The following is a 23,858-nucleotide window of genomic DNA, read 5'->3' as shown; positions in this document are numbered from 1 at the left end:
ACTGATTCTGCTCCCTGGGATCCTTGGGAACCTCTTTGTGGACAAACTCTGGCAAAGTGTCCCTGCGGTCTGCAGATACGGAAACTACCAATCACTCCTTGGCATTGCTCGGTCGGGTGTCTCCCTCCACAAGTTCTGCAGTAAACTCTGGTATAACTCTTGCTCTGTCGTGAACCACTGGAGCTAGAAGAACTGCTGCAAGACTTCTTAAACTGTTTTCCTCTGGCTTTCAGATAATCCTTTTTCCCACCACTGCTGCTGCCACTCTCAAATCTGGGAGGTGGTTGCTGTGGTCTCGGTGCAGTAGGAACATACGAAGCTCCTTTCTGTCTCATAAGACCAGCTTCTGCTCCTTTTGCTCTGTTCAGGGCATCAACAAAGTTATTCGGTCGCCCTGTGTTCACCAACGTAAAAATCTCAGGATTCAGTCCATTAATGAACTGATCAGCAACAGCTTCGTCATTCTCAGCAACATGTGGAGCAAATCGAAGCAAAGTAGAGAACTTGGCCACATACTCTTCAATATTCAACTGGCCCTGTCTCAGATTGGCAAACTCTGCACCCTTGTCTTTCCTGTACGATACTGGAAATAATCTTTGATAGAATTCATCTTTAAAGATCTTCCAAGTGATATTCGTACCTCGATGCTCCAAAGCTCTCTTTGTCATGATCCACCAGTTCTTTGCAACATCATGCAACTGGTGCCCAATCAATTTAACTCTCCGCTCATCAGTGTAATTCAACGAATCAAACAACATCTCAATGTCATCTAACCAACACTCACAGTCAACAGAAGTCTCTGTTCTTTTCAGGGTTGGCGGTTTGAACGACTGAAATCTCTTCAGTAGCGTTTCCATCGGAACGTTCTGCCCGAGTGTTCAACTTGTGACACACTGGCACTCGGGCGGTAATTTTCTGCCGCTCGGGCGCCAGACATTCTGTCCAAGTACTAACCGTGTTCAGCACTGGCGCTCGGGTGGTCCTTTTTTACCGTTCGGGCGCCAAAGGTTCTGTCGAGACAATTAGTCTTATGATGTATCGATGCCCGGCTACCCCACTCGAGCTCCTACAATCTCAATTCTGTCAAGTAATGCCTGATTACAGTGATTACATCTCGGGCATTACAAGTTGGTTTGGCAAAACGACGAGTGTCAAGAATATTTATGATTTCTTTGTTCAAAAAGTTGGAAGATGGCCATGGAAACCTCTAATATCCAAGACATTCATCTTGCCAAAGCACAGGTGTAACGCCCCAGATTCGATGACTGTCCTCACTGTATCAAGACGGGTCTTTACAGCGTGCTTATGTCCTCAATTACACGCACTCTAGGAAACTTCTCAGGGGGTCACCCATCCCAAAATTTCCCCAAGTCAAGCACGCATAAATTTGGAGTTCTTATATTATTAATTATCGAAAAAAAGATGCACCTTCGTGATATGAGTGGTACCGATCAAATCTTTTAAGCCCTCATCAACTGCACAGTCCCATACCAGAACAGTTTCAGAATTCCTCTCCTTCCGGTGTAAGATCGGTTCATTCATGTTCCCTCTGCCTAGAAGCCTTCCAGGAGCCGCTAATTGTCCGTGCAACCTCATGGCACCGGCGATCACCCCCCGCCCTCTTCGGCCCCGGGCCTCACATGCCCACCAGCTTCCGCTTGATTCGTCCCCGAACCACACCGTACTAGAAGAGGTCGGCTCTGATATCAACTGTAACGCCCCAGATTCGACGACTGTCCTCACTGTATCAAGACGGGTCTTTACAACGTGCTTTTGTCCTCACTCACACGCACCCTAGGAAACTTCTCAGGCGGTCACCCATCCCAAAATTGCCCTAAGTCAAGCATGCTTAACTTTGGAGTTCTTATGTGATGAGCTACCGAAAATAAGATGTACCTTCGTGATATGAGTAGTACCAATCAAATCTTTTAAGCCATCCTCAACTGCACAGTCCCATATCTGAACAAGCCTAATCTTTAACAAAACTATTTTAATGTTTTAATTAAATCCTAATCAAGCACTAATGGGCTTAAATTTTTGCTTAATAGGCCTAAACTTTAATTAATGACTTAATTAGTGTATAAAAATAATTAAACCCTCCCAAACCCCTACATACACACGGCCACACACTCCAAGCCAAATCAAACTCTCCCCACCCCGATACACACACATTTTTGGAAGAAAATTCGAAAGCTTCAAGGGTTGTCAAGCCTAGGTCCTCCGCGTCATCGTTCTTCGTCGTCAACGTATATTCGTGCGTTTAAAACGCAAAGGCACGCCATACATCTCCTTTTCTCTTCTATCACATCTTATTAATGATTTCAAACACGTTTGTATGGATGCATGAAGTTCTTATTAATATATTCGTAATAGGGCATGCACATGGTGAAAAAAATATGATTTTATGTTCCGAATTCACGTTTTTATATTGTTCTAGAGGCTGCCATGATTAGGACATGATCAAGTAAGGATTTCACACAATTTAGAGTCATAGAACACCACCAAATCGATGCACAAGCACGAAACACGCAAGAAAGAACCAACTTTCTGTCATGGGCTTGGTAGGACTCGGTTTAAGGGGATTAGTGGCTGGGTTGGGTTTGGTTGGACCATGTCCTGGCTAGGGGTCTGTAGGAATCAGGGGTGGAGTCCTAGCCACACTAGGACTCGGACACCAGGGCTGGGAAGGAGTCCTAGCTGCCCGAGAGAGAAGCGCCTTTGTGCACGAGTGCGCAGCAGCGCGCAGGGGAGGGACTCTACCTGGGGGGTTATGGGCTGGGTCAGGTCAAGTCACTAGGGTCCTAGGAGGGTGCATACGGGTCTGGTTTAGGGGCTGGTCCAGTGGCTAGGACCTAGGGGCGAGTTCGAAGAGTCCTAAGCAAGGATGGAGTCTCGGCCACTCCATGCATCAGCTGGTGTGGTTCGATTTTGGGGCTAGGGTCAGGTTACTTGGGTGCTTGGGGTCCAGTAGGGTCTAGGGAAGGGTTGGCTTGGTGTTGGCTCAGGCCGGCTCGAGCTTGGCTCGATGGTTTATCAAGATGGCTCGAGGGTTGGTTGGGAGGGTTCGGTCTAGGGTTTTCCTTGAGAAATATAATTGAGACAACGCTCACGGGGGTCGAGTCATGGTTCACGAGGGCCAAATAATTATTAAAAGTCTAAGTTTTAATTTTAGGAATTTTATATTAAAGTTTGGGATTTTTCGGTATTAAAACACCGTCAAAACGATTAATTAAAGATAAATTAAAAGGTCTTAATTTAAACTAAATAAAATTATGAGAATTTTAATTTAAGCTTAAGTAATTATTTGGGACATGTTAGAGTCAATGAAATCAAGAGAAAGTCAAAAACGTAAAATGTCACGTCCAGGGGTAAAACGGTGTTTTGACACTTGAAAATTAGTAAACGTAATGGAAGTGTTCTAAATGTTGTTTTTATGATATTATTTTTATTTTTAAATGATTATGAATTTTACATGAGGAAATTATGAGTTTTAAATGTCTTTTTGATTTTTATGATTTAAGGAAGACTGTTGGAGATCAATATAGAGTTTAGGAGGGGGGTAAATAAACTCTATCCTTTGTTGATCTCTTTTTCAAAGGGTGCTTAAATCCTGTTAGAGATTGTAGCTGATCTTGTTCAAATATATAACCAACAAAATCACAAAATAGTGCGGAAAAGATCTGACGATTTGAGGGGTGAAAATGATAGAAAAAGTAGGCAGTAGATAATGGTTATTTATGGAAGTTCGAAGATAAAATCTTCTACGTCTCCCCTTCTTCTGTTTCAAGAAGGTGTCACTAAAAGGCTTTGGATTTAACAGTACAACACTTGTACACACCCACTTCAGCAGGACTTACCCTTTGCCTACTGAAACTTATAGCTTCAGAACACAATGTAAATAATTACAACAAGGTTTTGGAAAAGACTCTTTTCCAGATTACAAACTCTTCTTAACAAGATATGAGTAATGTAAATAGCTTGGAGAGTGTGAGAAACAGCATAACAAGATGATCTCAACATATCAGACATATGCTATGAGCGTGTGATACTTTTCTGCATATTGAGCTTGAATAAGATAAGTAGTTCTGAGTGCTCAAATCGACGTTTGTATAATAGAGAATGTGTTCGTTGTTGAGTTCAGGTGGGGTAACGTATAAACATCGTTGATCTTGTGTATTTATAGAAGTATTGATTCCAACGTCTATAAACAAAACGGCTTCTTAGACTTCTTATAAAATCAACTTTAATATCTGAAAAGGGTCATGCAGAAAGCTTTGACACAGTCAGTCTTGTTTTCATATTAAAACTGGTAAGACGTAATAAATAACTTCGTACAGCATTAATGGTGCAATTAATGCTAGTACTCGGTAAAGTAACGGTAACATTTAAGACTAGTTCCGTTTGCCCAAAAGACGTTAAGTTACTCTAGTTTAGACCGAGTTCTGCTTCTCGTTTTCTAACCCGTTGAAGCTTAGCTCTGCTTCTGGTTTAGTGAGATGAAGACTTCTTCTTTAATTTTGCCTACTGATTTTAACTAATGACCTGCTGGTTTTGATTCTCATTGCCACAATTTAAGTCTAACAATTTTCCTTTTTGTTGTGATGCCAAAACCTAGACGTTAGCAGAGATAAATAATAGCAATAGTAAGCATATGACAGTTATACTAAGATAATTAAACGACAAAAGTTTTAGTCATCAGTGCCAATGTTCCTGAAAATAATTGCATCATTCTGAGCATCTTGATCTCTTCTGGCAGAGGATTCTGCCATGTCTCCAGTTCTTCTTTCTTCTGCTTGTCTTCCTTCTGGTTCTGCTTCCCTTTTTTGCCATCAACGGCCATAACTCGAGCAATTAAATCGTCCATGCGTCCAGATAGATTTAGAATTTCATTGTTCAGCATCTCCAGATATGGCGCCTGATGAGAAACTCGTTCATTGAAAGCGATAAGAGATTCAGATTGGGACTCAATCTTGGCATCCATAGATTCAATTTTGGTGGAGACTGAACGAATAGATTCATTATGATCGGTGAGTCGTTGGATCATGTCAGCTTGTCCGACCATGATGGTACCTTTAAAGGGGATCGGTTACGGTGACCGGAAACGCAACGGAAGCACAAAAATTTTGATTTTAGCATAAAATTTTCGGCCACCAACATTCTTGTGTAGCAAATACGATAAACACAAAATGACATTCATAGTGTGTTAAGAAATGTACCTATCAATCACAAGGATTGATGTATGGCTCCAACTAAGGTGTAAACACCTTAGCTCTTGTATGGCAAGAACTTCTACAAGCTTCCAAAGAGCACTCCTTGCTCTAAAATAAAGCCCACCACCAACTAGGTAGATCCCCTCATATTTTGCACTAGAAAAATATGAGGATTTTTCTTTGAGAAGTGAGTGTTTTCTCCAACCATTGAAGAACAAAAAAAAAATGGAGAGAATGAATAGTATTTTCGGCCACTATTCATGCTAGGAGAGAAGGAGAGACATTTTTTTGGTTGTGGGAAAAGTTAAAGTAAAAAAGTTGCATGCCAAGCCTTGGTTATACAAAAAGTTGTCTCCCAACCTTTCACCTCCCATACATGCAAATATTATATGGTTTTTAACAAATTAAAAACCCATGGACTTAATTTAATTATCTCAAACATTTTTGAGACTAATTAAACATTACTTGAATTTACTCAAGTCCACTAGTTAAATAATTTATTTAAATTGAGCTCTACAAGACTCAATATGATTTAATCAATTCAACACTTGAATTAATTTAATTATTTGGACTCTACTAGGTCCACTAGTGTTTAATTAATTCAACACTTGAATTAATTTAATTTAGTCCATAATAATGTTTATGAAAATCACAATTTTCAAATACATTATTTATTTGGCCAAATTTTAATTTAAGAACACATTCATAAATTAAAATTACATTTCTCTCATAGAAGTCATACTTCTATTTTTCCTTACGCCTATAAACTCATTTATAAGCCGTTCAACACATTGAACTATTTTCTCCTTTATAGAAGTCATACTTCTAATTTTCCTTACGCTTATAAACTCCTTTATAAGCCGTTCAACACATTGAACTATTTTACTTCTCAACGGGATCTAGAAAGCTAGTACTTGTGTGGCCCTCAATGGTTCATTGATACAACTAGCCGTGGGTTCACATCTCCATGTGATTCGGACTAAACATGTCCTTATATGAGCATACCCCAATTGCTCCATTCTTATTTATCAACTCCTTGATAATAAGAACGTCAGAACTCAAGTCTGATAGTACCCAACCAATCATGTTAAACGCCTAGCAGCATCGCTTACATGATTCCCTAGGTATCAAATGATAGTGCCTGCAAGAACCATTCAATTATGGTTAGCGTACAGTACGGTCCCTTCAACTCATATATCCCGACCGATTCGACAACCATTGGTATATCGAGAGTTGTCAATGAATCGATACTATGTGTCATGTCGTAGTTGCATCGATGGTGTAATCTATGAAACCCCTTTCATAATTACCACCATACTCTGATCAGAGATTTCAAACTACATATACATGAAAAACACATAGGATATCCATACCCGTAGGTAAGCGGTGAATCCCCGACTACAATGCATCGACTCCTATATGTTTCGACAGAACACCCAACCTTGCCACCTGATGACCCCATGAGAGTCGGTAAACAAGTCAAAGTGTAATTCTAGCACATAGAGTCTCAATGTTGTCCCGGGTCATAAGGACTAATGGTGTACAACCATAAACTAGGACTTTTCCACTCGATAAGTGAGAACCACTTGGAAAGTCCTTTAATGGAGGGTTGTTCAGTGCACTCTACCAGGAGCACCTATCTGCATGCTCGGACATCACAATGTCCCCTACCAATGAAACATGGTACTCACATCGCAGATACTAGTCTCAAGCTCGAGCGGCCTATATCCTTCTTAGCGGCGGCTGAATCGACTAGGAACCGTTTAGAATATACAGTATTCCAAATATGAGTTTCATGATACTCATCATATGAGCATCTCATATTCTTTCTACTATTTGTATATTCAAGGGCTTTATCTATGCAACTAGCATGGGTATACAGATAAAGATGTGCCAAAACAATAATTTCAAATATTATTAAAATAAAGATTGCTTATACATAGAGTTTCATTGTGAACACTCGGCCAACACTTGGCTCGACGTGCACCTACTCTAACAATCTCCCACTTGCACTAGAGCCAACTACCCATATACTTCAAACCAATTGATTCGCGATGCATCTCGAATAATGGTTCAGGTAAAGGCTTAGCTAGTGGATCAGCAACATTATCTGCGGAGCCGACTTAGTCGATAGACACTTCTCTTTCCACAATCTCTCCGAGGATGTGGTACTTTCTCAATACTTGTTTGGATTTCTGATGAGACCTTGGCTCCTTTGCCTGAGCTATGGCTCCCGTGTTTCACAAAACACCGGGATAGGAGCAACTCCATTAGGAATGACGTCCAACGCTTGGACGAAATTCCTTATCCAAACAGCCTCCTTTGCTGCATCCGATGCAACAATGTATTCGGCCTCAGTGGTGGAATCCGCAGTACTGTCTCGCTTGGAACTCTTCCAAGAGACAGCAGCACCAATGAGCATGAATACGAACCTAGAGGTTGACTTTGAGTCATCGATATCGCTTTGGAAGCTAGAGTCGGTATAGCCTTCCAATTTCAGTTCTCCACCCCATAGACCAATAGCAACTTACTGGTCCTTCTCAATTACTTGAGGATGTCTTTCACAGTTTTCAAGTGTGGAAGACCAGGGTTCGATTGATATCTATACACTACACTTAGTGCTAAAACCACGTCAGGACGTGTAGATATCATCCCATACATGATGCTACCAATCGCAGATGCATAAGGAATGCTCGTCATCGCCGCTATCTCTGCATCAGTCTTGGGAGACATAGACATGGATAGGGACACGCCATGACACATTGGTAGATGTCCTCTCTAGGACTCATCCATCGAGAACCGCTTCACGATGGTATCATGTATGTGGACTGGGTGATACCAAGCAATCTTCTTGAACTATCTCTATAGATCTGTATTCCCAATACAAAAGATGCTTCACCCAAGTCCTGCATCGAGAACTTACTCGCTAACCATATCTTAGTTGATTGCAACATTCCTACATCATTCCCAATGAGTAGAATGTCATCAACATAAAGCACAAGGAATGTCACCACACTCCCACTGACCTTCTTATACACACAGGGTTCCTCAGGATTCTTAGTAAAACCAAACTCTTTGATTGTATTATCGAATATGAGGTTCCAACTCCTAGATGCCTGCTTTAGACCATAAATAGATCTCTGAAGTTTGCATACCATATGCTCACTTCCGATAGATGTAAATCTTTCAGGTTGAGACATGTAAATCACTTTCTTAAAATCCCTATTAAGAAAGACTGTCTTGACATCCATCTGCCATATCTCATGGTCATACCATGCAGCCATGGCTAGCAATATCCTTATAGACTTGAACATTGCAATTGGAGAAAAGGTTTCCTCAAAGTCAACTCCTTGTCTTTGAGTATATCCTTTTGCCACCAATCGCTCCTTGAAGGTCAATACCTTCCCATCCGCCCCAAGTCCCTATGGGAACCGTTCCCTCAGGTGGATCCATAAGATCCCACACTTGGTTCGAATGCATGGAATTCATCTCAGATTCCATTGCTTCAAGCCACTTGGATGAATCGGCATCAGATAACGCTTCCTTGAAGGTCCTTGGATCACATCCATGAATAGGCTCATCATGGCCCTCTTCAAGAAGCAGACCATACCTCATAGGTGGTCTCGAGACTCTCTCGTATCTTCTAGGAGCTTGTATCTCCTCTCTTGGCTCTTCGGGTGTGGGTTCTACAATTGTGGGTGTCTCTCGAACCTCTTCGAGTTCTATCATCTCCCCTTTTCTATCCAATAGAAATTCCTTTTCCAAAAAGGTTGCATTCTTAGAAACAAACACCTTTGTTTCTTGGGGATGATAGAAACAATATCCAACTTAATTCCTTGGATATCCCACAAAGTTACATAAAATGGATCAACAATCCAATTTTATCTCCCACTACCTGCTTCACATAAGCAGGGCCCCCATATTCTAAGACAAGAATATTTGGGAGACTTACCCATCCATATCTCATATGGTGTCTGCCTTTAAATGGACATTTAGTGGAATATCTTTCAATTTTAAGTTATAGAGATCGTCTTCAAGTTCACCAGTACCAATCAAACATTCATTCTTGTAAATATTGCAAACACCTTTGCCAAATAAACAAGAATATCCATCTTTATCAACATAGAAATGGAAACAATGTTTTCTTACCAAATCAGGTACAAACAAAACATCTCTTAAAAATAACTTAAAATCATTGTTCAACAATAAGTAAACATCTCTTAAGGTCTTGGCAGCAACTCTTGCTCCATTGCCCATTCTCAAGAAGGTCTCACCTTTCTTGAGCCTCCTACTTCTTCCCATCACCTGCAACTCATTACAGAGATGTGAGCCACAGCCGGTATCTAATACCCAAGAAGTAGAGTTAATTGAAATGTTTACTTCGATAAAGAACATACCATTTCCAGAACCCTTCTGGGCAAGATATTCCCAGCAGTTACGCCTCCAATGTCCAGGCTTCTTGCAGTGATGACATTCATCAGCAGTCTTGTCAGCCTTAACTGGTGTGGCTGCCACAACGGGATTCGGAGATTGCCTCATCAAGGGCACGTTCTTCTTGGGACGTTGGAAAGAACGCTTCTTTCCCTTCCCATGTGGATCAATCTTCGTACCAGATGAAGAACCCACATAAAGAACCAGCTTCTCATTCTTGATGGTGGACTCAAAGGTCACAAGCATGTTCACCAACTCCTCAAGGGTCGGCTCCATCTTGTTAATATTGAAATTCACCACAAAAGGATCAAACGAGCTAGGCAGTGACAAGAGTAACACGTCAGTGGTCAACTCCAAAGGCAACATCAAATCCATGCCAACGAGCTTGTCCACGAGCCCAATCACTTTTAGGCCATGCTCATGGACCGAGGCCCCATCTCGCATGCGTAAAGTGATTAGCTCCTTGACGGTAGCATGCCGAAGAGGCCGTGTTTGCTCTCCAAAGAGCTCCTTGAGATGCAAATGAATGTCAGCAGCACTCTTTGCATCCTCAAAACGCCTCTGTAGCTCATCATTCATAGAAGTCAGCATATAACACCTGGCTTTCAAGTCATGGTCACACCATTCCTTGTAAGTCTGCAATTCCTCAGGAGTGCAGTCAGTCGGAGCCTCAACAGGGGGCGACTCAGTAAGTGTATATGCTATCCTTTCCGAATTCAAGACGATTTTTAGGTTTCTTAGCCAAGTGAGGTAATTAGGTCCGGTTAACATGTGTTTGTCGAGTATTGCAGATATCGGATTGCGAATCGAAGACATTGTCAATTTGTACTGAAAAGTGAAAACAGATAAATGTTGATGACTATTTCAAAATATTTAGTAAGATATAAAGTATGGACTTTTACTTTATAAATATTCGCTCCCACTGTTTTGACATCTTTCACTACCCTCTAGTGAAAACGGGAAACTCCTTTCCTCAGTAGGTACGTAAGGTCCAACTAGCGAATTATGATCCCGAATAATATCAGCCAATCACAATTCCTAAAAGGTAGTTTCCAATTGCATCTCCATGCAACCCTCTACGTAAACTTTTGTCTCACGTTTGATTAGGACCCAATAATATGACGTCGTTCATCTTCACGTGTCAAGCCTAACCCATCGATATTGAACCTTAATGGACGGTCGCCATGAGTTCCCTCAATAATATGAGCCGAAATCATGGGAGTTCCACGTAGTTCACATCACCATGTCAATGGATGTCACAGCTTTCCGGCACCCAAGGCCCCCCCAATAATATGAGCCGAGCCCCGAGCACGGGTAGCGTTCATCATGCACCCATTGTCGATGGAAGACATGGAAATTATAAACAAATTTATAATTCCCCTTTTCGGGCTTGATATTAATTTTGAATCTTATTCAAAATGAGGGTTTTTAATTTTGAAAGGTCTCATCATTAATTTTATTTAAAAGCTCGCCATGTTTGATCGTATGTTTGCCGGATTCATGCAACTTTGTTATTATCATAATAATAACGCACATACTCATTATTTATAACATATCATGCATATATTATAAACAGTAAACAAAATAAGGATGATCAATCGCCCCAACACTAATGGCCCGTGTGAGCTAAACACGGGCCTAGGTCCAATCCTAGGGAAATGCACGGGATGCAAATGCAACTATTACATTAGCTTCCAATATTTACATGTCTTCGATCTTCATAATCATCATGGCCACCATCTTCCAATCTTGATCATCCACTATACTAATATTTACAAATAAATATCCATGGCAAATAGGGATACATCTCATGGGGTGGGAACGGGCCATAAACCAAGCCCACTTTATAAATTTGATAATTATTACAATCATTCAACACAAAATATCCTAGCATACACCTAGCAAATTGGGCTTGGGCTTTTGATCATCCTTCATGCATAATATCACATATCAAACACCATCAATTAATTATCACAATAATTAATTGATCCAATATTATATATCTTGATCCAATCACTAACCGCCACGATTATAAACTAAATTAACAAAGTATACAAACACCTTTGTCTACTTTCAAATTAATTTATTTAACCGAATTTCTTGTAAATCACCATTTACTATAAATAATTAAAGTCCAACTTAAATTATTTATTTCATGAGAAAATATTTGCAACTTTTCTAATTTTAAACTTAAGGGCACAAAAACTTATTTTCCAACAAAACATTTTCGGCCCATTTAAAATTTCACAAAATTGTTAGCCATCCAATGGCCCAACAACTCAAGGCCCATGACACTTTGATATTCCAAAACACTTTTGGATACCCTAGCTGTCATCGCCGTCGCCGGAGCTCCGTCACCGGATTCCGGCCAACATGCCAAAAAAAAATTTTTTTTTTTTTTTTTAAAAGTGGAACATTTCGGGCAGCCCGAGGGGCTGCCCTTGCTGCCCGAAATGGGCAGCCCCTCGGGTAGCCCGGGCTGACCGAAACGGGCAGCATGTTGCTGCCCGAAATCATGCAAAAATTTGGCCTTCATTTTGTTGCGAATTTCATTCTCATGCGGTTAGAAATCGATCTCAATATAATATCTTGTAAATGCTACACAAAAACGTAACCATAGCTCTGATACCACTTTAAAGGGGATCGGTTACGGTGATCGGAAACGCAACGGAAGCACAAAAATTTTGATTTTAGCATAAAATTTTCGGCCACCAACATTCTTGTGTAGCAAATACGATAAACACAAAATGACATTCATAGTGTGTTAAGAAATGTACCTATCAATCACAAGGATTGATGTATGGCTCCAACTAAGGTGTAAACACCTTAGCTCTTGTATGGCAAGAACTTCTACAAGCTTCCAAAGAGCACTCCTTGCTCTAAAATAAAGCCCACCACCAACTAGGTAGATCCCCTCATATTTTGCACTAGAAAAATATGAGGATTTTTCTTTGAGAAGTGAGTGTTTTCTCCAACCATTGAAGAACAAAAAAATATGGAGAGAATGAATAGTATTTTCGGCCACTATTCATGCTAGGAGAGAAGGAGAGACATTTTTTTGGTTGTGGGAAAAGTTAAAGTAAAAAAGTTGCATGCCAAGCCTTGGTTATACAAAAAGTTGTCTCCCAACCTTTCACCTCCCATACATGCAAATATTATATGGTTTTTAACAAATTAAAAACCCATGGACTTAATTTAATTATCTCAAACATTTTTGAGACTAATTAAACATTACTTGAATTTACTCAAGTCCACTAGTTAAATAATTTATTTAAATTGAGCTCTACAAGACTCAATATGATTTAATCAATTCAACACTTGAATTAATTTAATTATTTGGACTCTACTAGGTCCACTAGTGTTTAATTAATTCAACACTTGAATTAATTTAATTTAGTCCATAATAATGTTTATGAAAATCACAATTTTCAAATACATTATTTATTTGGCCAAATTTTAATTTAAGAACACATTCATAAATTAAAATTACATTTCTCTCATAGAAGTCATACTTCTATTTTTCCTTACGCCTATAAACTCATTTATAAGCCGTTCAACACATTGAACTATTTTCTCCTTTATAGAAGTCATACTTCTAATTTTCCTTACGCTTATAAACTCCTTTATAAGCCGTTCAACACATTGAACTATTTTACTTCTCAACGGGATCTAGAAAGCTAGTACTTGTGTGGCCCTCAATGGTTCATTGATACAACTAGCCGTGGGTTCACATCTCCATGTGATTCGGACTAAACATGTCCTTATATGAGCATACCCCAATTGCTCCATTCTTATTTATCAACTCCTTGATAATAAGAACGTCAGAACTCAAGTCTGATAGTACCCAACCAATCATGTTAAACGCCTAGCAGCATCGCTTACATGATTCCCTAGGTATCAAATGATAGTGCCTGCAAGAACCATTCAATTATGGTTAGCGTACAGTACGGTCCCTTCAACTCATATATCCCGACCGATTCGACAACCATTGGTTTATCGAGAGTTGTCAATGAATCGATACTATGTGTCATGTCGTAGTTGCATCGATGGTGTAATCTATGAAACCCCTTTCATAATTACCACCATACTCTGATCAGAGATTTCAAACTACATATACATGAAAAACACATAGGATATCCATACCCGTAGGTAAGCGGTGAATCCCCGACTACAATGCATCGACTCCTATATGTTTCGACAGAACACCCAACCTTGCCACCTGATGACCCCATGAGAGTCGGTAAACAAGTCAAAGTGTAATTCTAGCACATAGAGTCTCAATGTTGTCCCGGGTCATAAGGACTAATGGTGTACAACCATAAACTAGGACTTTTCCACTCGATAAGTGAGAACCACTTGGAAAGTCCTTTAATGGAGGGTTGTTCAGTGCACTCTACCAGGAGCACCTATCTGCATGCTCGGACATCATAATGTCCCCTACCAATGAAACATGGTACTCACATCGCAGATACTAGTCTCAAGCTCGAGCGGCCTATATCCTTCTTAGCGGCGGCTGAATCGACTAGGAACCGTTTAGAATATACAGTATTCCAAATATGAGTTTCATGATACTCATCATATGAGCATCTCATATTCTTTCTACTATTTGTATATTCAAGGGCTTTATCTATGCAACTAGCATGGGTATATAGATAAAGATGTGCCAAAACAATAATTTCAAATATTATTAAAATAAAGATTGCTTATACATAGAGTTTCATTGTGAACACTCGGCCAACACTTGGCTCAACGTGCACCTACTCTAACAACCTTGGCTTCTGGAAACAGCTTGTCTAAAAACAATGGTCTCAGCATGCAGTTTACTCAAAGATTCAGCCGTGCGATTGACTTCTTTACTTTAGATATACGGTCACGAAAAAACTTTGATCCACTAACTTCTCCAGCATGTTCACGAGATAGATGCTTCACTATCTTCAGAGAGATTGTTGAGATTCTTTTGCAAAGTATCTATCGCATATTCCATATCAAAATGTTCTGGTTCTTGAGATGGAGTCATTGCGAGCACACATTGCTTGATTTCAGCAGTACGATCAGTATGAGCAGCTGAGTCAGAATTGGATACAACTAATGTAGTAGAAGTTTCAAGTTCTGGTGGAGCAGTAGGAAGGATCGCATTCGTTTGATTAGTAAAAGGGCCAGGTTCAGCAAAGCTTAATTTTGGAGCAGTAGAGACGAGAGGCGCTGCATTAGTTTCCTCAGCAGCAGATGGAGCAGTAGAAGTTCCTTCAAAAACAGTAATTGGTTTAGGAGCAGCGCTTACGTCTAGTTGAGCAGCTTCAGTGGACTCTAGTGGTTGATCCGTAGGAGTAAGTTCAGATGACCTATTCAATAGAGCTTCCATTTCTGCTTCATGTTCAGCAGAAAATTTCTCAAGATTTGGCAATGGGTTAACATCTGATGCTTCCATGGGTTGAGGTTCGGGTGGAGCTTCTGAGAGTACCACATCATTAGCCTTAGTTAATTTTTGTGCAGTATCAGCTGTAAGAACAATGGATTGAATAACTTCAACCACTGAGGCTAACTCTCGGACAGAAATCAGGGACGATGATTGAGTAGGCAGTTCTGGTGATGCAGGAGTACTAGAGATCTTTGCTTCTTAAGGAGCTGTGGTCCTTTCCTCAACTAGCTGTATCTGCAGAAGTTTAGGGACCATGCCTACCCTATATAGAAGACGCTTAGAAAAAGCCTGTTCTTGAGCTTGAATCCTCTCAGTCAAGGAATGCATCTGATCAGTCATAAGCTTGATAACATCCTGATCATTAGGAGCAATAGGACTCATTGGATCAAAATTAGACTTTAAAGTCTTCAACACAGAGTCCATCTCCTTCTGTTTCAATTGATAAAGGATGTAGTTTCTGCGATTCATTGCTTCTATGACATTTTTGGTTTTTGCAGTAGCAAAAAATTTCTTCTCATGCTTACCATTTGTGCAAATACGCCTTGAGTGCTTAAGTAAGTAAGAGGGTTAAAAGCTCGCACCTTCAGCCATTCATCAAACAATGACATATCTTTTTTGGCAGATTTTTCAATTTCTTCAAGGTGAAGTTCAATGCCAATTTGAACTGTGGACTTGGTGCGTTGAGCTTGGGGCTCTTCAAACAACTTCCCCTTTCTTTTTCCTGTAGGAATAGGCAGCACGGACCGAGTAGTGGAGGATCCGGCTAATGATTCTCGAATGACAACTCCAATAGCAGGCCTGAGAGTAGGCACTAAAGTTGATGTTGATGAAGCAAGAACAGCTGCTGGATTTGTAGAGGAAACAAATTTTGGTTTGGATGGGATGGCTTCTGGAAATACTTGTCTTAAAGGGACAGTATCCAAATCAGCAATGGCCTCTGTTTTCTTGATGCGGATGGTAGTTATGGGCTTTTTTTATCTTGGAGTGGCTACTGGGAGAGAAGATTGAGTAGGTGCAGCCGATTCTCCAGATATAGTTTTATTTGAATAAGTCAAAACAATCACTCTTTTCCTCTTGATTTTCTTCTAAGGAGCTTGGCCCTCGGCTTGAGCATCCCCAATCTCCCTTTTCATTGTAACAAATTCAGCCACAGTTTGCTTAGGCCGTAGAGCAAGCACGTTATCAGCATCGGCCATAGTCACAGAAGAAGCATCATTTCAGGAATGAACGGAAAACCAGCATCCTTTAGCATCTGGCTAATCTGAATAGCAAAACCAGTACTCTTCCGTAAAATCATTTCCTTCATGACCTTGAACAGAATCTGACTCCAATCCACCTTAATATCCGAGGTGATTGCCACCATCACCTCAACCTTCTCCTTGTTTAATCGGTCAAAAGTACCAGCTTTTACAAGGAGTGCCTTCGCCACAATGTCAGCGAGTACTTGGTACTCCATTTTCAGAAGCTTCTTGAAACAAGAAGGAGAGAGTTCCTCTCCAGAAACTGAGAAAGTAGAAAAAGCAATTGACATTTCTTCCTTCGCAATGCCTGACAGTTCAGAGGTACCTGAGAATGGGAGAAGGAAAGTTGATCCAAGTTGTGCAACATAAATGGAAATAGATGCATCTTCCTATGAATGAATGATCTTCCCTTCTTGAACAGTTGCTTTGGCGAAGAATTCCAAAAGTGTTGTCTTATAAATAATAGCAGGTGCTTCCAGAAACTTTCTAAGACCTGATTTCTCAACAGCTTTAAACATTTGAACAAGTCCTTCATCTTTGATGGTAAGAACTGTTGCGAAGCTGACTTGATAGGCATTGAGATTGTAAGCTCCAGCCATTTCTTCTCCTGAAAATAAGATAACTTTGAAGTAGATTATGCAATGAAGAATACGAGAGAAAGCAGTAGCTAGAGAGCGAAAGTCTGGAATCATAAAGGTGAAAAGAAAATATGAGGTGGTTAATATTCAAAATGTATAGCCGTCAGTGTAAACACAAGGACACGTGTCAATATGTTTACGGTTGAGTATTTGAAAAGTTGTGCAGAGTGTCAGAGAAGCTAATTTTCAAAATCAATGAAAAGAGCGGGCTGTCCAATGGGTTACTAAAAATAACTACAAGAGGATTTGTCGTTTTATGATTATATCTACTAGAAGTCATAAAGTACTGAAGTATTTTCAACACCTTGACAAAAGCTAGTAGAAACCTTGTTTTATCGAAAAAACAAAACTCTCTTCTGCTTCTGACAGAACTTGAAAATAAAAGTGAGAGAACGATACAGTTTCCCCTAAATTAATGCAATTAATAAATGCGAAGATACGATATCTGAGAGAATGACAGAGGATTCTTGGTATTCGTGTAAACAGATAGCCGTCTCTTAAGCTTCCCAAGACTCTATAAATACCTTTAAGTTTACAGACTGAGTTATTTTTTCTTTTATCAAATCAAAACAAATGGGTAGTTCAAACATTATCTCGGAGTCTTCTCCAGAAACTAAACCAGCAGAGGAGTTCCAAAGGCAACTTCCGGCGTCTCGTAAGCAGATGTTTGAAGACATCCTTTTTCAAGATATGAAGGCTTGGAATAAATTCCTTGGCATATAATCTGAACAATCAGTTAGATTGTTCAAAATTAACAGGACTAAGCTGTGGAATCATCTCTTTCACAAATCACGACCATGCAAAGAGAGGGGATTCCAGCAGTCCTTAGTAAGATTTATGTTGAAGTACTCAGTGCTACTGAAGTACTTCAAACTACTGATATCAACAAATGTTGTAGATAAACACAATGTAATGCATCTGGTTTTATGAATGAAAAATCTCATTTTGTCCTATTTTGTTTATCTACTACTTTCATTGAATGATATAAAACAAAAGATAAGAAAAACTTAGTCTGGGTAAATCAGAAGAATCAAAAGACATTCCGGTTGATTTGAGATTTTTCAACTTCAAGCAAGCTGATTGTTAGTTGAATAACATATAACAAAATAATAACAATGAAGTCAAGTTAAGTCGATTAAGCCAAGTATATTTCGAAATAAGAAAACTTATTATCAGGCAGAGGTTTCGTAAAGATTTCAGCTGCTTGTTGATCAGTAGGGATATATTCCAGACGAATGTCCTTTTTCTGCACATGATCTCTGATAAAATGATGTCTGATATCTATGTGCTTCGTTCTGGAATGCAATACTTGGTTATGCGTGATAGCTATAGCACTTGTATTGTCACAGAATATGGGTGATTCAGAAGCTTGAACTCCATAGTCCTTTAATTGTTGCTGTATCCAAAGTAATTGAGAGCAGCAACTTCCAGCAGCAAGATATTCTGCTTCTGCAGTAGATGTAGCTATGGAAGTTTACTTTTTACTGAACCACGAGATTAACCTATCACCAAGAAATTGACAAAAACCACTTGTGCTTTTTCTATCCAGTTTCTAACCTGCATAGTCAGCATCTGAAGATCCAATAAGATTGAAAGATGAATCCTTGGGATACCATAGACCGACATTTTGAGTACCCTTTAGGTATTTCAGAATACGCTTAGCAGCAATAAAATGTGATTTCTTAGGGTTAGACTGAAATCTTGCACAAATACAAACAACAAACATAATATCAGGTTTACTGGCAGTAAGGTATAAAAATGAGCCAATAAGATCACGATACTGAGTTACCTCTACTGAGATTCCACTCTCATCTTTTCCAAGCTTAGTAGATGAGCTCATTGGAGTAGAATCAGCAGAGCATGTTTACATGCCAAACTTTTTCAGTAGTCCTTTTTGTATACTTAGCCTGATTTATGAAGATTCCTGTATCCAGTTGCTTGATTTGCAGTTCCAGGAAGAATGTTAATTCTCCCATCATACTCATCTCAAATTGATCCTGCATCATCTTAGCAAACTTTTCACACAATTTGGGGTTAGCTAACTCAAAGATAATGTCATCAACATAAATCTGAACTAAAAAAATGTGCTTATTCTTAACAAATGTGAATAAAGTCTTATCTACTGTGCCAATGGTGAAATCATGATTAACAAGGAATTGTGAGAGAGTGTCATACCAAGCTCTAGGCGCCTGTTTCAAACCATACAGTGCTTTATGTAATTTAAAGACATGATGAGGTAAGAAATGATCAATAAAACCTGGAGATTGTTTGACGTAAACTTCTTCTTGTAGTAGGCCGTTCAGGAAAGCACTCTTCACATCCATCTGATATACTTTAAAGTTTTTGAAGGCAGCAAAGGCTAAGAATATTCTGATAGCTTCAAGTCTTGCTACTGGTGCAAAGGTCTCATCATATTCTATTCCTTCATCTTGTTTAAAACCTTGAGCCACCAGTCTTGCTTTATTTCTGACTACATTACCTTCTTCATTCAACTTGTTTCTAAATACCCACCAAGTTCCAGTGACTGCTTGATGATTTGGTCTAGGTACTGGAAACCACACTTCATTTCTTTTAAATTGATTTAGCTCTTCTTGCATTGCTTCAATCCAACTACGATCCAGAAGAGTTTCTTCAATCTTCTTTGGTTCATCATGAGAAATAAAAGCAGCATGCTTATATTCAATAAGCATTTTTCTTCTGGTTCTTAATTGTGCTGCTGGATTACCATTAACCAAATATGGAGGAATTTTCTCAAAATAAAAGTGTTTAAAGGGAATTCTTCCTGATTTGAGCAATTTTGGTCATGCTTAGGTAAAGCAGTAGAAAGTTCTGGAATGTTCACTTCTGGTTCTGGTATATCTTGTGTCTGAACAATTCGTTCTACCAGAGGAGTGTCTGGTTCTGGATTTTGAACATCTTTGACACTAGGTACTGTATCATCTTCACTATCCAGTTCCAGATGATTCCTGTCTATCCTATTACTTAGATTTGAAATGTTAGAAGTTTCAGGAACACTACTATCTTCATCAAAAACAACATGAATAGATTCTTCAACATTAAGAGTTCTATTATTAAAAATTCTGAAAGCTTTGCTTACTGCTGCGTATCCAAAAAAATTCCAGCATCTGATTTTGAGTCAAATGATAACAAATAATTTTTACCATTATTGTGCACAAAGCATCTGCAGCCAAACACATGAAAATAAGATACATTAGGCTTACTCCCTTTCCATATCTCATAAGGAGTCTGATTGTTTCTTTTTTTGATCATGGTTCTGTTTTGCGTATAGCAAGCTGTGTTGATTGCTTCTACCCAGAAGCGCTGAGAGATGTCTGCATCTGCTAGCATTGTTCTAGCAGCTTCTTTAAGATTTCTGTTCCTCCTCTCAGCCACTCCATTTTGTTGAGTCATTCTGGCAGCTGAATATTCATGATGAATACCCTATTCATCCAAAATATAACTCAAGAGCATTGTTAGTAAACTCAGTGCCCCGATCACTTCTGATTTTTATGATGGAAACTGATTTTTCATTTTGAATCTTTTTCAGAAGCTTAACCAGGAGGCTACTGGTTTGATCTTTTCCAGCAAGAAATATTACCCAAGTAAATCTAGAAAAGTCAACAACAACAACAAGTGTATACTTCATTCCCCCTGAGCTCATGATAGAGATTGGACCAAACAAGTCCATATGCATGAATTCCAAACACGTTGAAGTTGATTTACTACCTTTATTCTTGAAACTAGATCTCACCTGCTTACCAAGTTGACATGCAGAACATATATGAATCTTAACAAAATTAATATCAGGCAAACCATCAACTAAGTTCTGCTTTTTCTGATTATTGATAGACTTGTAGTTCAGGTGATTCAATCTCTTGTGCCATAGCCAATGTTTATCATTATGAGATGCAACTAAACATGTAGGAATATTAACATGATCCTTATTCCATGAAATTTTGTATGTGTTGCCTTCTCTTTTTCCAGTTAGTACAGTAGACTCATCAGCATTTTTAACTGTGCATGTGTGCTTCTGAAAAGCTACTGAATAACCATTGTCACACACATGACTAATACTGATTAAATTATAACAGAGATTCTCAACTAAGAGCACGTCATTTATAATGATATTACCATGAATAATATTACCCTTACCCATGGTTTTACCTTTTGAGTTGTCCCCTAAAGTTATAATTCCATTAAAACTCATTACTTCTGTTACAAGATTCTTTTGTCCAGTCACATGTCTGGAACATCCACTGTCCAGATACCATATAGAGCTGCTGATCTTGGCTTTCTTCTCATGTTCCTACAAACACAAATTTTAGTAACTGGTACCCAATCTATTTGGGTTCAAGCCTTATCAGTCCTTAGGAACCCACATTTGTACAATTCTTGGTGGTTTTGTACTTCGGATATCCATAGAGGTGTGTGCGACAGAAGGTCTGTTATTTCTAACAGTATGCATTTTAGAATCTTGTTCTTCCCTTATATTCTTGTTGTCTGGTCTGTATCTCTTCTGAACCGTTCTACTATTATAGTACTGGTAGTTTTTAACCTTCATAGAGGGTTGTTCTCCTGAGTTGAATCCTCTACTGGATCCAGCACTCTGGTGAACTCTACTCTTAGGTTTAACATAACCAAGACTATAATGGTTTCTTCTGTCCGTCTGATTTACAAACTTTTCAACTTGAACAGTTGGTACTGCAAGTTCATGTACAACACTGGACTTAACAAAGTGAATGAATTTCCCTTTTTTCATATCTAGTATGGTTTCGTACTAGTTTCTGAAGTGCTTTCATTGTTAATGATACCGAGACCACTCCTGTCTCCAGATTGTTTCTGTAACTCCTGCATCTTCTCCAAAGAAACAGAAGACTTGTTCCATGCATTTACCAGCAGTGATAGCTTCTGATTTTCTGATCTCATTGTCTGGTATTCTGCATTTACTCTTTCATTCTTAGTTTTCAACTTACTTATCTCAACTTTTAGATCACTACAGCTGTTTTCTTGCAAGCAAGTAAACTTACTGATTTTATCTTTTAAGTTTTGATTTTAAGTCTTAACTTCCTCGAATGATTGAGAAAGTCTTGAGTACTCTTCCACCATGTCATGCAGTGCATTAACCAAATCAGTTCGTGTAAATTCATTAGAGTCAAAATCGAATATCTCTCCAGATGTCGAGGTTGATTCAGTGTCTGCCATGAGGCATTTGACTTCTTCTGCATCGCTGTCGCTGGAATGATCATCTGAGTCAGAAGACTCAGATCTAGAATCCGCCCACTTGGATTTTTTTTCCTCAGCAATCATGGCTTTGCGATCTCTTCTAGACTTCTTGTCATTCCGCTTGTACTCCTTCTTTTTTTGGTCATCCTTCTTGGGCTTCGGGCAATCGGCAATAAAGTGACCAAATGGTGATTCCTTCTTCAAATTCCGGTTAGGATTCTGATAAGCTCTGTGATTCTTCTTCATGAATCTGGAAAATTTCTTCACAAATAATGACATTGCATCATTGCTGATCTGTTCAGCAGTCCTGTCAGATGTGCTTTCAGTAGTAGTAACAGGTGATGGACTTGGAGCAACTACAGCAGGATCAGTAGCAGCAAGAGCCTTGGTAGGTTGATTTGACGAGGGCTCTTCTCCACTTCTCACTTCCAGTTCAAACTCATAGGCTTTTAAGTCTACAAACAAGTCATACAATTCCAAATTGTTAAGATCTTTAGATACTCTCATAGCCATAGTTTTTACATCCCATTCTTTGGGTAGAGCTTTCATTACTTTGAGTGTTATTTCTCTGTTGATGTGCTCTTTACCTAGAGCTACCAGTTCATTAATCAAACTGCTGAAACGTTCATCAAACTCACTCAGAGTTTCTCTGGTTTTCATTTTGATATTTTCAAATTTTTGCATAGCCACAGATAACTTGATTTCTTTAGTCTGCTCATTTCCTTCACAGATTTGAATGAGCTTCTCCCAGATTTCCTTTGCAGTAGAACACATCTTAATCTTACTGAAGGTATTTTTATCGTGGGTTTTGTATAGAATGTCCTTCGCAACATTATCAAGATTAGCTTTCTTTTTCTCTTCTTTGGTCCATTCACTCCTGTGCTTTTCAACCATATGAGGAGCACCATCAGTAACAGCTACAGCTGTATTAGACTTTAACATCTTCAAGGGACCATCTGTGATGACAAACCAAATGTCATCATCTTGAGCTGCAAGATGAGCTTGCGTCCTGATCTTCCAGTCGTCAAAATCTTCTTTTGAGAACATAGGAACTTTGCTGAAATGTGCCATATCTGTTATAAATTTTCAATACTAGAATAGCCTGCTCTGATACCACTTGTTGGGGATCGATATAGAGTTTAGAGGGGGGGTGAATAAACTCTATCCTTTGTTGATCTCTTTTTCAAAGAGTGCTAAAATCTTGTAGAGATTGCAGCTGATCTTGTTCAAATATATAACCAACAAATCACAAAATAGTGCGGAAACGATCTGATGGTTTGAGGGGTGAAAATGGTAAAAACAGTAGGCAGTAGACAATGGTTGTTTATGGAAGTTCGAAGATAAAATCTTCTACGTCTCCCCTTCTTCTTTTTCCAGAAGGTGTCACTAAAAGACTTTGGATTTTACAGTACAACACTTGTACACACCCACTTCAGCAAGACTTACCCTTTGCCCACTGAAACTCTAAGCTTTACAACACAATGTAAATAATTACAACAATGTTCTGGAAAAGACTCTTTTCCAGATTACGAACTCTTCTTAACAAGATATGAGTAATGTGAATTTTAGAGCCCAAATCAGCACACGTAAATCCCATGCATTATTTAAATTGTTAATTCATTTATTTAAATTTAAAATGAGTTTTAGCCATGTATGATTTATTTAAATTCAATTATTTTAATGTTTATGTGATGCA

General features: G+C 39.1%; 1 long non-coding RNA gene across 1 annotated transcript in view; it reads left to right on the top strand.

Moving 5' to 3' along the window:
* The first annotated feature begins 1,126 nt into the window (after positions 1-1,126).
* LOC140962558 (uncharacterized) overlaps positions 1,127-23,858 on the top strand; it is a 59,044-nt gene continuing 36,312 nt past the window's right edge. The window contains exon 1 of the long non-coding RNA XR_012172576.1: positions 1,127-1,242. This is a non-coding gene — a long non-coding RNA (uncharacterized lncRNA). The remainder of the gene's footprint in view (positions 1,243-23,858) is intronic.

Source organism: Primulina huaijiensis, chromosome 17 (assembly GCF_012295235.1).
Source record: "Primulina huaijiensis isolate GDHJ02 chromosome 17, ASM1229523v2, whole genome shotgun sequence".
Classification (NCBI taxonomy): Eukaryota; Viridiplantae; Streptophyta; class Magnoliopsida; order Lamiales; family Gesneriaceae; genus Primulina; species Primulina huaijiensis.
This window is presented reverse-complemented; position numbering and strand designations above follow the sequence as displayed.